Consider the following 11,320-nt stretch of genomic DNA (forward strand, 5'->3'; position numbering starts at 1 on the left):
ACATCCATGAAAAGTTGTGAAATGCAGAGTAAAGTAATATACCGGCTGGAATGCCTTATGAGGAATTACTGTGGTATGATCACAGTGTAGTGATATATTTGTGAATTTGCCTCCTTATCAAGGAGACATTGTGGCTTCGAGGAACTATTCTTGTATTAGTTACTGGAGGTCATAAGTTCAACATATGAAGACATTGAACATATTCTTCTTCTTCTTTTTTTTAAATGCAGCAATTAAAATTGCAGCCATTTGTAAGGACATGCATTTCAGGGATGAGGGCATGTTTTTATTGGACTGGAGAGCAGCCCACAATTAGCACTTTAAAAATTAAGCCTGCCATTGACCACAGAGAATGATAATACTTCATGTTTTGGAGTTTTTAAAGGCTGATAAAGTAAAATATCCTAAAATGGTTTACTGGATTTGCTGTTTTCATTAAATGTGAGTAGCAATCAGAAAATGCTTTCATTTAGTTTATTAAGATAATCATATGCAGGGTCTAGAAATGTCTTGGGTAGTTTCAGTGATCCAAAGAACTAATACTAGTTAACCAATTGCAAAACATGGTACATGAATAATCAAAACTTTTATGGTGTTTCATGTTATTATTGTAAACTGATATTAGATTAAACATTTTTATATTTATTTTTACATTTAATGTGTTTTTTACACACATAAAAAAGTGCAATTTTACATATACGATTTGTAATCATAAATAATATAATATAACAAATTATAATTTTAAACAACATATCATGACACATATGATCCCAATATTTACTGTGGATAGTGACACTATGTATTTTGTGTATTTCACCCAAATTTCACCAAATAACTTTGTTTTCTATCCATTAGCTACTAGACTAACTCATAAAATTCAAACATTATTAAAGGCAAGCGAACAGTCAGTACAAAATAAGAATAAATGCACAAATTACAAACAAAGATAAATACAATATAACAAAGATATAAATAAAGTAAGCTCCAACATTAGTATTCAGGTCCGGAAATGTAACATAGCATAGATTATTCTGTATTTTATTTGTACAGTGAACACTATGCAAAAACTGTTTTGATGATTGATTTAAAATGAATGACACAGACAAAAGCAGGTATTTATAGACTGCTGTCACTTTAAGACCTAATACATGGCAGTATTGTGATACACATCTATTTGTTTTTCAACTGCTTGCGTTTACTGAAGACATAACTGACTGTTTTTTGGAGAGTATTTGCCAAGACGTGTATGTTGACATCATTTTGTGTGTATGTTTCTGTTCCAGTGCAAGAACAGACGCGAAAGAGGAATCCATTCAATAAACTAATGCATTATTTATATATAAATCGTTTTTCTGGAGCCGTTTCTAGTACTATGTATGAAAACATGGGCACTTTTTGAGTACGTTTTGTTTGAGTAGAGCTCCTGCATTACTGCATCACTTGGTTTGCAGTTTGATTGTACATGACCAAATGTTTGAACGATTGTTCCACACTTGAATTTAGCACTGTGATTTGTCAAGCACATGAATCGTCTTCATGCCGTTCTAGACTGATCAGCCCACCAGCTCTCTTATTTTACCACAGACCATGAAGCACTCACATCTTCCCCTGATCTCTCACTTTCCCTCTACCTCTCCACCCACGCAGTCACACATAACATAACAGGCACAGTCATTTTTAGAAAGCAGCTCTGAATATGAATCAAAGATGGCACCCTATAATCCCAGGGCAGATAAGTTTGAAATCCCCAGTGAAACGTGGCGTTCTTTTCACAGGGGCCAGATGGTGCTGCGAGTATTAATGCTGTATCTCCAGTGTGTCAGTTGGAGACAGAGAGAGACAGAAATCCCGTAAAGCCTGCTTTCACCCTTGCTCGCTCATTCCATCACTTTTGGATTTCACTTATCACATTTAGTTATTGCTGCAGACCTTAAGCCTCACACATGATCACATATTTACCTATTTATCATTGTTTGTCCAACTGAATGTGTCTCTGGGGCTTACAGGAGCTTTTATCTGACCCCATTTGTTGCCTTTTCTATGGTGTTGGACTGATTATAACCGCAGTGCCCGTTTTTGTTGTCACTGGTGGCTTGTGACTGGATTGTAGTTTGTTAGTCAAGGTCAGGGCTAGATTGGTAATCGGTAATGTCGGATAATATCATGATAATTTTTGCCTTTCCCTTATTGAATGTCATATCCTGTCAGCAAAAGCCTGTCCAAGGGCTTTTTTGATTGTTTTCTTTATAAGTATCTTCTTAATTATCTTCTACTCACCAAGCCTGCGTTTATTTGATCCAAAATATTTGAATATATTTTAAAATGTAATTTATTGTCCCAGTCCAGCCCTGGTCAAGGTTGATCACAAGTGTGTTGATGTTGGAGTTTATCTTACAAGCTCAGCTCCCGCTGAAGTGTGTAATTTTTGTGTGTCTTGCAAGAATTATGACCCAAACATTCTCCCATCTATCACTGGTCAGCCAGATGAGAGCTGATGGAAGCAGCGAGCACCAACACCCTCACGGATTTTATGCATCACAGTGGCCAACGCATGGATCAGCAGCAGGAGAGCATCTCTAACACCGGACGCGCTATCCGAGCGCTGGTGGCACAGGTGTCCGAGCTCACCCAGAGGATCCATCACTTCAAATCTCCCACTGCGCCCATCGCACCGCCTGCGCCGTCCATCCCCCGGGAGATTCCCCAGGACCACTTCCGGCCAGAGCCACGACTTCCGGCGCCGGAGAACTATGCGGGTGAGCCAGCGTTTTGCAGAACTTTCCTAACCAAGTGTTCAATGCATTTCGCCCTACAGCCCCGCACCTTCGCTACTGAGGAGTCTAAAGTAACGTTTACGCTCACATTATTGTCTGGCAAGGCTGCCTTATGGGGGACGGCGGTGTGGGAAAACCAACACCCGTGTTGTGCCTCGTTCCACGCCCTCTCTGAGGAAATGAGGAGAGTCTTCGACCAGGCCGCGACCGGCAGGGAGGCCGCTCATCGACTCTCGGAACTCCATCAAGGTTCTTCCTCCGTCACAGACTACTCCATCGAGTTCCGCACCCTGGCGGCCGCGTGCCAGTGGAACGAGGCGGCGCAGTGGGATAGATTCCTGCATGGGTTATCCGACCGTGTTCAGCAAGAGATCTACCTCCTTGAGCTGCCCCCCACTCTCAACGGACTCATCGAACTGGCTTTACGAGTTGACGCACGGATTAATCGCCTGGGCCGCCAACCCAGTCCTTCAGGATCTACCATCTCTCCTGTTAGGGGGCGCTTGAGTCGAGAGAACATGGTCGGTTCTGTCGATGACCACAAGCCCATGCAGGTGTGTAGAGCTCGGCTGTCCCGGAGGGAGAGGGAACGGCGGAGGTCCCAAGGACTATGTTTGTACTGTGGAGGCTCTGATCATAACATCGACTCATGCCCGGTTAAAAGAGCCAGCCCGGTAGTAAACTTGAGGCTACTATCAGGTGGGATCTCCGCTGAGAAGTCCTCATCTACATCATCGACCCTCCTTCCGGTGAAACTGCGGTGGAAGAATCAACACCACGAACAACATCAAGAAACCATATCCTTTTTTCTCATGGACTCCCCTGTTGCTCCCATTGTTTTAGGTCACCCCTATTTGTCCAAACATAATCCAAAAGTGGAATGGGGTTCTAACACTGTCACATTGTGGAGTGAAAGATGTCATGAGTCTTGTCTGGTTTATGCTTGTTCTGTTGTCCCTGTTTCTGTCTTTCAGAAGGAGAACATGGTTTTGCCAAACGTGCTTGTTGAGTATCTGGACCTGAAGGAAGTGTTCAGTAAGTCCCGTGCTGCTTCTCTTCCTCCGCATCGTCCCTACGACTGTGCTATAGACTTAGTGTCAGGTAAGTCTCCGCCTAAGGGCAAGTTATAATCTCTTTCTATTCCTGAGAGGGAGGCCATGGAGAAATACATTTCTGATTCCTTAGCCTCTGGGTTCATCCGTCCTTCCTCTTCTCCAGCGGGAGCGGGGTTCTTTTTGTGGGTAAGAAGGATGGTTCTCTGCAACCTTGCATTGACTTCCGAGAGCTGAACAACATTACTATTAAGAATACCTATCATTTACCACTCATGTCTTCAGCTTTCGAGAGGTTGCAGGGAGCATCCATATTCACAAAATTGGATTTACGCAATGCTTATCATTTGGTCCGCATCAGGAAGGGGGATGAATGGAAAACCGCCTTTAATACCCCTAGAGGGCACTATGAGTACTTGGTGATGCCGTTCGGGCTCTCCAACTCGCCCTGGGTTTTCCAAGCACTCGTGAATGACTTGTTGAGAGATATGGTAGATCATTTTATATATGTTTACCTGGATGACATACTGATTCTTCTTCATCTCTCCAGGAACATGTTCAACACATCAGACAAGTGCTCCAGAGGTTACTTGAGAATGGGCTTTTTGTCAAGGCGGAAAAAATGTGTATTCCATGCACAGTCTGTCCCCTTCCTAGGGTATATCGTTTCGTCCGAGGGAATACGTATGGACCCTGACAAAGTTAAGGCTGTGATAGATTGGCCATCGCCAGATTCCCGTAAGGCCCTACAGCGGTTTCTGGGGTTTGCCAATTTCTATCAACGTTTCATTCGTAATTTCAGCCAACTAGCCTCACCTCTGACAGCCTTGACCTCTCCCAGTACTCCGTTCAGGTGGTCGGACGCTGCTGAAGCTGCGTTCACTAACCTCAAGAACCGCTTCGTTTCGGCTCCCATCCTTGTGGCCCCTGATCCCACACGGCAGTTCGTGGTGGAGGTCGACGCGTCAGAGGTGGGGGTAGGAGCAGTGTTGTCCCAACGTGCTGCTTCGGATGATAAGGTACATCCTTGCGCGTTTTTCTCACATCGACTATCTCCTGCCGAACGTAATTATGACATTGGCAATAGAGAGTTGTTGGCGGTCAAATTAGCATTAGAGGAATGGCGTCACTGGTTGGAGGGTTCAGGGGTTCCCTTTATTGTTTGGACCAATCATAAGAACTTAGAATACATTAGAACTGCCAAGAGACTCAATTCCAGGCAGGCTCGGTGGGCACTTTTTCCGGTCGTTTTGAATTTACCCTATCGTACCGCCCGGGTTCCAAGAATGTCAAACCCGACTCTTTATCATGTCTTTTTGATCCCTCCGCCCGTCCGGTGACTCCCGAGTGTATTTTGCCTGAGAAATTAGTGGTCTCAGCACTCGTATGGGAGGTCGAGTCGAAGGTCAAGACGGCCTTAGAAGGGGTAACGCCCCTGTCCGGTTGTCCACCGAACCGTTTATTTGTGCCGGAGGAGTTAAGGTCCGAAGTTGTCCAGTGGGGTCATTGTTCTAATGTGGCTTGTCACCCAGGGATAAGTAAAACTAATGGATTAGTTAGACAACGATTCTGGTGGCCACGTATGGCTCGCGACGTCCGCGATTTTGTTTTGACTTGCTCAGTTTGTGCCAGTGGTAAGTCAACTAACCGACCTCCTGATGGGCTTCTTCAACCGCTGTCTGTCCCTTCGAGACCCTGGTCCCACATCGCTCTAGATTTTGTTACCACCCTCCCGCCCTCTAATGGCATGACAGCCGTTTTGACCGTGGTGGACCGGTTCTCGAAGGCGGCACATTTCATTCCCTTGCCCAAATTACCGACAGCCAAGGAGACAGTGGTCACTGTTCTAGATCACGTCTTTCGGCTTCATGGCCTCCCGGTAGACGTGGTTTCGGACAGGGGATCTCAGTTTATATCCAAATTTTGGAAAGAGTTTTGCAAATTGTTAGGAGCGTCAGTTAGCTTGTCTTCGGGTTATCCTCCCCAAAGCAACGGACAATCTGAGCGAGCCAACCAAGATTTAGAGAGGACGTTGCGATGTTTGGTCTCCAAGAATCCTTCTTCCTGGAGTCAACAACTCTCTATGGTGGAGTATGCCCACAATTCGTTGCCAGTGTCAGCTACGGGCCTTTCTCCGTTTCAGTGAAGTGTAGGGTACCAGCCACCAGCCTTTCCCAGTCTGGAATCTGAAGTCGCGGTCCCCTCCACTCACGCGTTTGTCCAGAGGTGTCACCGCACCTGGACCAGAGCCCGTGAGACTCTGCTCCGGATAAGGGAGTGCACTAAGGCCAAGGCCAATCGCCACCAGTCAAAGCCTCCCGTTTACGTCGTGGGTCAAAAAGTGTGGCTTTCTACCAGTAACATTCCTCTGCGATCCATGTCTAATAAATTAGCTCCCAAATTTATCGGCCCGTTCACTATCACCAAAATCATTAGTCTGGTGACAGTCCGCTTCAAACTACCTCCTGCATACAAGAGGATACACCCCGCCTTTCATGTGTCCAAAATTAAACCCGTGTTTTATGCACGTATTAATCCGCCTACTCAGGTTCCCCCGCCGCCGCGTCTTGTAGATGGGGAACCAACATATTCGGTTAATCGTATTCTGGACTCGAGACGGAGAGGACGAGGATTCCAGTATCTGGTGGACTGGGAAGGTTACGGTCCGGAGGAGAGGAGTTGGGTACCTGCTAGGGACATATTGGATCACTCCCTTATTGATGACTACAATCAGCAGGTAGGCCCTTCTGGGAACTCCAGGAGGAGTTCTTAGAGGGAGGGGGGGGTACTGTCACGGTTGGTAACCGTGATCTCGGGGTGTTTGCACTTTGTGGTGAAATCTGTGTGTTTCGCGTCTGGACTGATTAGCTTGTGGGCGTCTCCGTTAATTGGCATCAGCAACAGCTGCCACTCATTACTCATCTCCTATATATTGGCTTGTCTCACGTCTTGTGTTTGTGAGATCGTTGTTACATGTTTGATGTGGTTACCCTGTTCGTCTGGCTTTAGTGTTGTATGCGTTGGATGTCTGTGTTTTCCCCAGAACCTCATCCACTCTCAGCACGTTCACTCAGCCACGGACACTTACCTTCGGCTCCATTCCCCGCAGTTCCTGTGCCATCCTCTCCTGCTGCCTACACGCCATCATCATCCGGATTACTCACCTTCTCTCCGCCATCATCAGGATTCCTCACCTCCTCAAGACCACCACGGAGTGTCGTCGTCTCAGCATCATTGTTTGTTTGTGTATTCATACTCATCTCTTCCAATTAAACTGTTAACTCGACTTTCCTTTATCCACCGTCACAGTCGCATTGTGAGGTACAAAGTAGCAAAAATGAGAAATAGTCACAGTTGTGACAGTCTCAATTACAAGAAGTCAAGATTGTGAGACACAAATATAGAATAATTTAAAATTGAAGTTGTGATATAATATAATATAATGTCACACATGCAAGATACAAACTTATAATAGTCACAATCATAAGAAATCACCAAAATTGTGAGATAAAGTGGCACAGTTATGAAGAATGTTAAATCACAGTTGTGAGGAAGTCGCATTATAAGATGTCAAAGTCTCAATAATATCACAATTATGAGAAACAGTCACAATTGTAAGATAAAATGGCACAATGTGGAATGTTAAACAACAAGTACAAGATGTACAATTGTGAATATTAAAGATGAGATTATGAAAAAAGTCACAATTGTGAGATACTGGATAGATTACAAGAGTTTGTGTAAAACAATTTTAGGTTTATTGCACTGATTTTATTTTCTTGTGTCTCTTGCATATATTTGTATGTAAAGGTTTATGCACACATTGGTTCTATGAAGCACTTTGTCAAGGTTGTGTTAGAAGTTGTTACATAAATAGTTCTAGTAACTAAAACAATAATCAGTTTCTGTCTCACACCCTCATGTCCTTCACATTTTTCAGCCTTTGTCTCAGTGTTTCCTCATCATTGCGTGTGTATGTGTATGGGAGTCTAACCTTTCCTGACCCTGGTGATGGCAGATGCAGGCTCTTGACGTGAACTCCCGCACCAGCCGGGTGGCAGGGTTGGAATGTGGTGCCCTAGAGAGCCACAGCGGGATAAGAGTATCTACACGTCACATTCCCCTCACGTTGGAAAAACTGCATAGAATGTCAGCACTGACGTTAGTCCTGGGGCTGATCTCTCTTTTAGATTTAATTTACATGTTTTTGGCTTCTTTTTCTCTTGCTGGAGCGTGTGGGTGTAAGGAGGTGGAGGGCGGGTGAGGTTATGTAGGGTTGGGGATTTCAGCCAGAGAAAGAAAGACTTGTCTGTGTACACCAAGGCTTGCTATATAATGTGGATTTTTTTCCAAAGTGTCGTCATTCGTTCAAACTTAAAAAAATTTGCTTGGATTCAGAATGATTGTAATGAGCACTTACTTGCTGCTCAAGAAGCACAGGCCATGACAGCTGCTCCTGGCTCACCTATTTCCATCTGGTCACAAACTGACAAACTTCATTACTCTTGTTTATGTACAGGCTGGTCAAGAGGCAAATGTCTCTGTGCTTAACAGATGTAAACATGGACAGACTGCAGGCTAAAGCATGGTATTAGGTGGTTTAGATTATGAGACATCAGGTGTTTGTATGAAACAATTGTTGTAATCCTGGAAAAGCATAGTTCATTACTGTGATGGGTGGACTGAATCAGATTAGCACGGTCTGTAATCCTACTTTAACATGATAGACTGAAAAATGTGGTGAGAGAATGTAAAACTTGGACATTTTTACTATAACAACAGAATTGCCCTATTTCAAGACATAGATGCTTACCATTGTGATTGCATGTTGACTACATTTTGATTTGAACTATGGACTGTCTTTCTATCCATTTGTTACTGTCACTTACTGGCTACATTTACATCCTTCTTTCTTTCTTTCTTTCTTTCTTTCTTTCTTTCTTTCTTTCTTTCTTTGCCTTAACAGATCGTGTGATTGGATAACTGAACCAACCAGCGCACACCATCTCAAATGCAATAATTTTGAAATGCTTGAGCCAAAGTCTGTCATCCAAATAATTTGGTATAATTATTTTATAGCAACGATTGCATTCCCAAACATCAGGCATCTGAATGAAAAAAATAACATGACAGCATGTGTTAGTGTATTTCATTTGCATGCTCTGAGGCACAAATATTATTTTTTATAATGTAGGAAAAAGAGAGCCACAGTCTTCCCCAGATGCAGTAACTTTTATATTTATTGTTGGTTTTATGTGCCAGTTTCCCAGAAAGTGACGATTTTATTCTCGCAAATGTTTTTTTTTATTTTATTATTATTTTTTTTTTTTACGATATTCTAGATTTGCTCATACATTTAATTCATAACTTAGGATGGACCGCTATTGTTGTGTAATTTCATGCTGACCTTAATTATTATGATAATCTTTTTATTTGATAATAATTCTTAATTTGCTATAATTCTTTATTTTATTCACATTAACATTTTAGGTGTTTGGAATGTTTTTTTTTACATATGGGTCAGTTTATGAGGATCACACATTCAGATCAATGTCTTGTATTTAACCAATGTTTGGCCAGTTATACTCTATATCCCCCTTCCTCAAATCTTGCCCTGGAGGTCCAAAGTGCTGCAGAGTTTAGCTCCAACCCTGATCAAAGTCACCTGCCTGTGATTTTTCTAATGATCCCAAAGACATTGATTGACATTGATTAGCATGCTCAGGTGTGTTTGATTAGGGTTAGATCTAAACGCTGCAGGAAAGTGGATCTCAAGGTCCAGATTCGAGGAACCCTGCTCTATATGGTAATTTATAAAAAAAAAAAAAATCAGATTTGGGTCACATTTATCTGCATAGTGAATGAAGCCTTTCAGTTCTTGCTATGTCTTTCATTGTCATTGTTTTAAGCATTTAACACAAGCAGTAGGTGTATGTGGATTTGTGTGTATGTGGATTTATTTGTGTTGTTCCCTGGGTTTGATTGAGCGTGTGTAATTGTTCACCTGTCAGCCAGCCATCTGCATTCTCTTCTGCAGTTCTTTTGAACTGTGCCTTGCTTCTGTTGCTCTCCACAGGGAACTTTGAAGCCCAAAGACAGATGAAGTGATTGTTTGTGGAGGATATGCAAACACGCACACACAAAAAAAGTCTTCCTTTGTAAATAAATGCCAGCCCCGAGATATAGGGCCTTTTGAAACTACACTGAAAGCAGTTGACAGTGTGCTGTTTAGTTGTGCTGATTGTGCAAGAATAGTTGTTCAGTTATGTAGGAAAGCCATGTAGGTTATAAATTCAATAATTATGTGATGTTTGTAATACACTTCAGCACTGTGGTAGATATGGCATCATACAATGGATGTAAATGGACCTTGCATGTGCGAAATGTCCCATTCTCCAATGCTGTCAGTGTAAGGTGAGTGACTTCATGGATGTTCTGTAGAACTTTTAAATAATATCCTCTAGGGTTTTCAGTGTAATAAAAATAATAGAAAACAATAAAATAAAATAATATATCCAGTTAATTATGATATTCTGATTTAATAACTCACATATCAATCACATATTAATGGTAATATGAATCAATCCTGCAGCTTAAACAGAAGAGCATGGTGCTGGCAACACCAAGGCCATGGGTTCGATTGTCAGGGACAGCAAGATAAAATTATTTATTTAAAGTACAGTATAAATCTCTTTTTTGATAAAAGTGTCTGCCAAATGCATGAATGTAAATGCAAATGCTATCATTATTTACTGAGAGATACCCCATTACTGTGGCAGATGAGTGAATTGTGAATATATATATATATTAGTATGCAGAATATTTTCACATCAGTTTCTATTTTTATATTGATTATTATTATTATTATTTTAAATATGTTCATTGAATTAAATCAAGAGCAGTCCAATGATGTGTGCATTTTATACACGAGGCCTGGACAAATAACCAAATACTTGCAGATTCAAATTCCCCCATATTTTAACAAAATGATGCTATAGTGTAGTGGTTAAGGTTCAGGGCTGGTAACTGGAAGTTTGCTGCTGTGATCCTTACAAAGCGTGACCAGTGTACAGTCACCATTGAGCCCTTGAGCTAGACACTTAACTCCAGGATGCTCCAGGCTTGTCCCTCTAATAAGTTTATGGTACTGCTCTATGGAAACATTGTGAAAGTCACATAAATGAATTCCACCATAAACAGGTTTCATGCTGTGCTAAATAAATACAATAAAGTTTCTATAACAATTGTACCCTTGAGCAAGGCACTTAACCCCAGGTCATTAAGGGGACTGTCCTTACAATTTAACATGGTGCTGTGGCGATGTCACATGAGTCATTGATGCAGAATCCTGCAGTGTAGCATAGTATGGTATTTCATGAGACAGTACAGTAGATACTATACGTAGTGGTGGTAACTTTATACTTGATAACTTGCATGAAGTAAATACATTTTCATGGTTACATGGATATTTTGGGAGAGGGCTGTCAATTTATG

The sequence above is a fragment of the Carassius carassius genome, chromosome 8 (genome assembly GCF_963082965.1).
Source record: "Carassius carassius chromosome 8, fCarCar2.1, whole genome shotgun sequence".
NCBI lineage: Eukaryota > Metazoa > Chordata > Actinopteri > Cypriniformes > Cyprinidae > Carassius > Carassius carassius.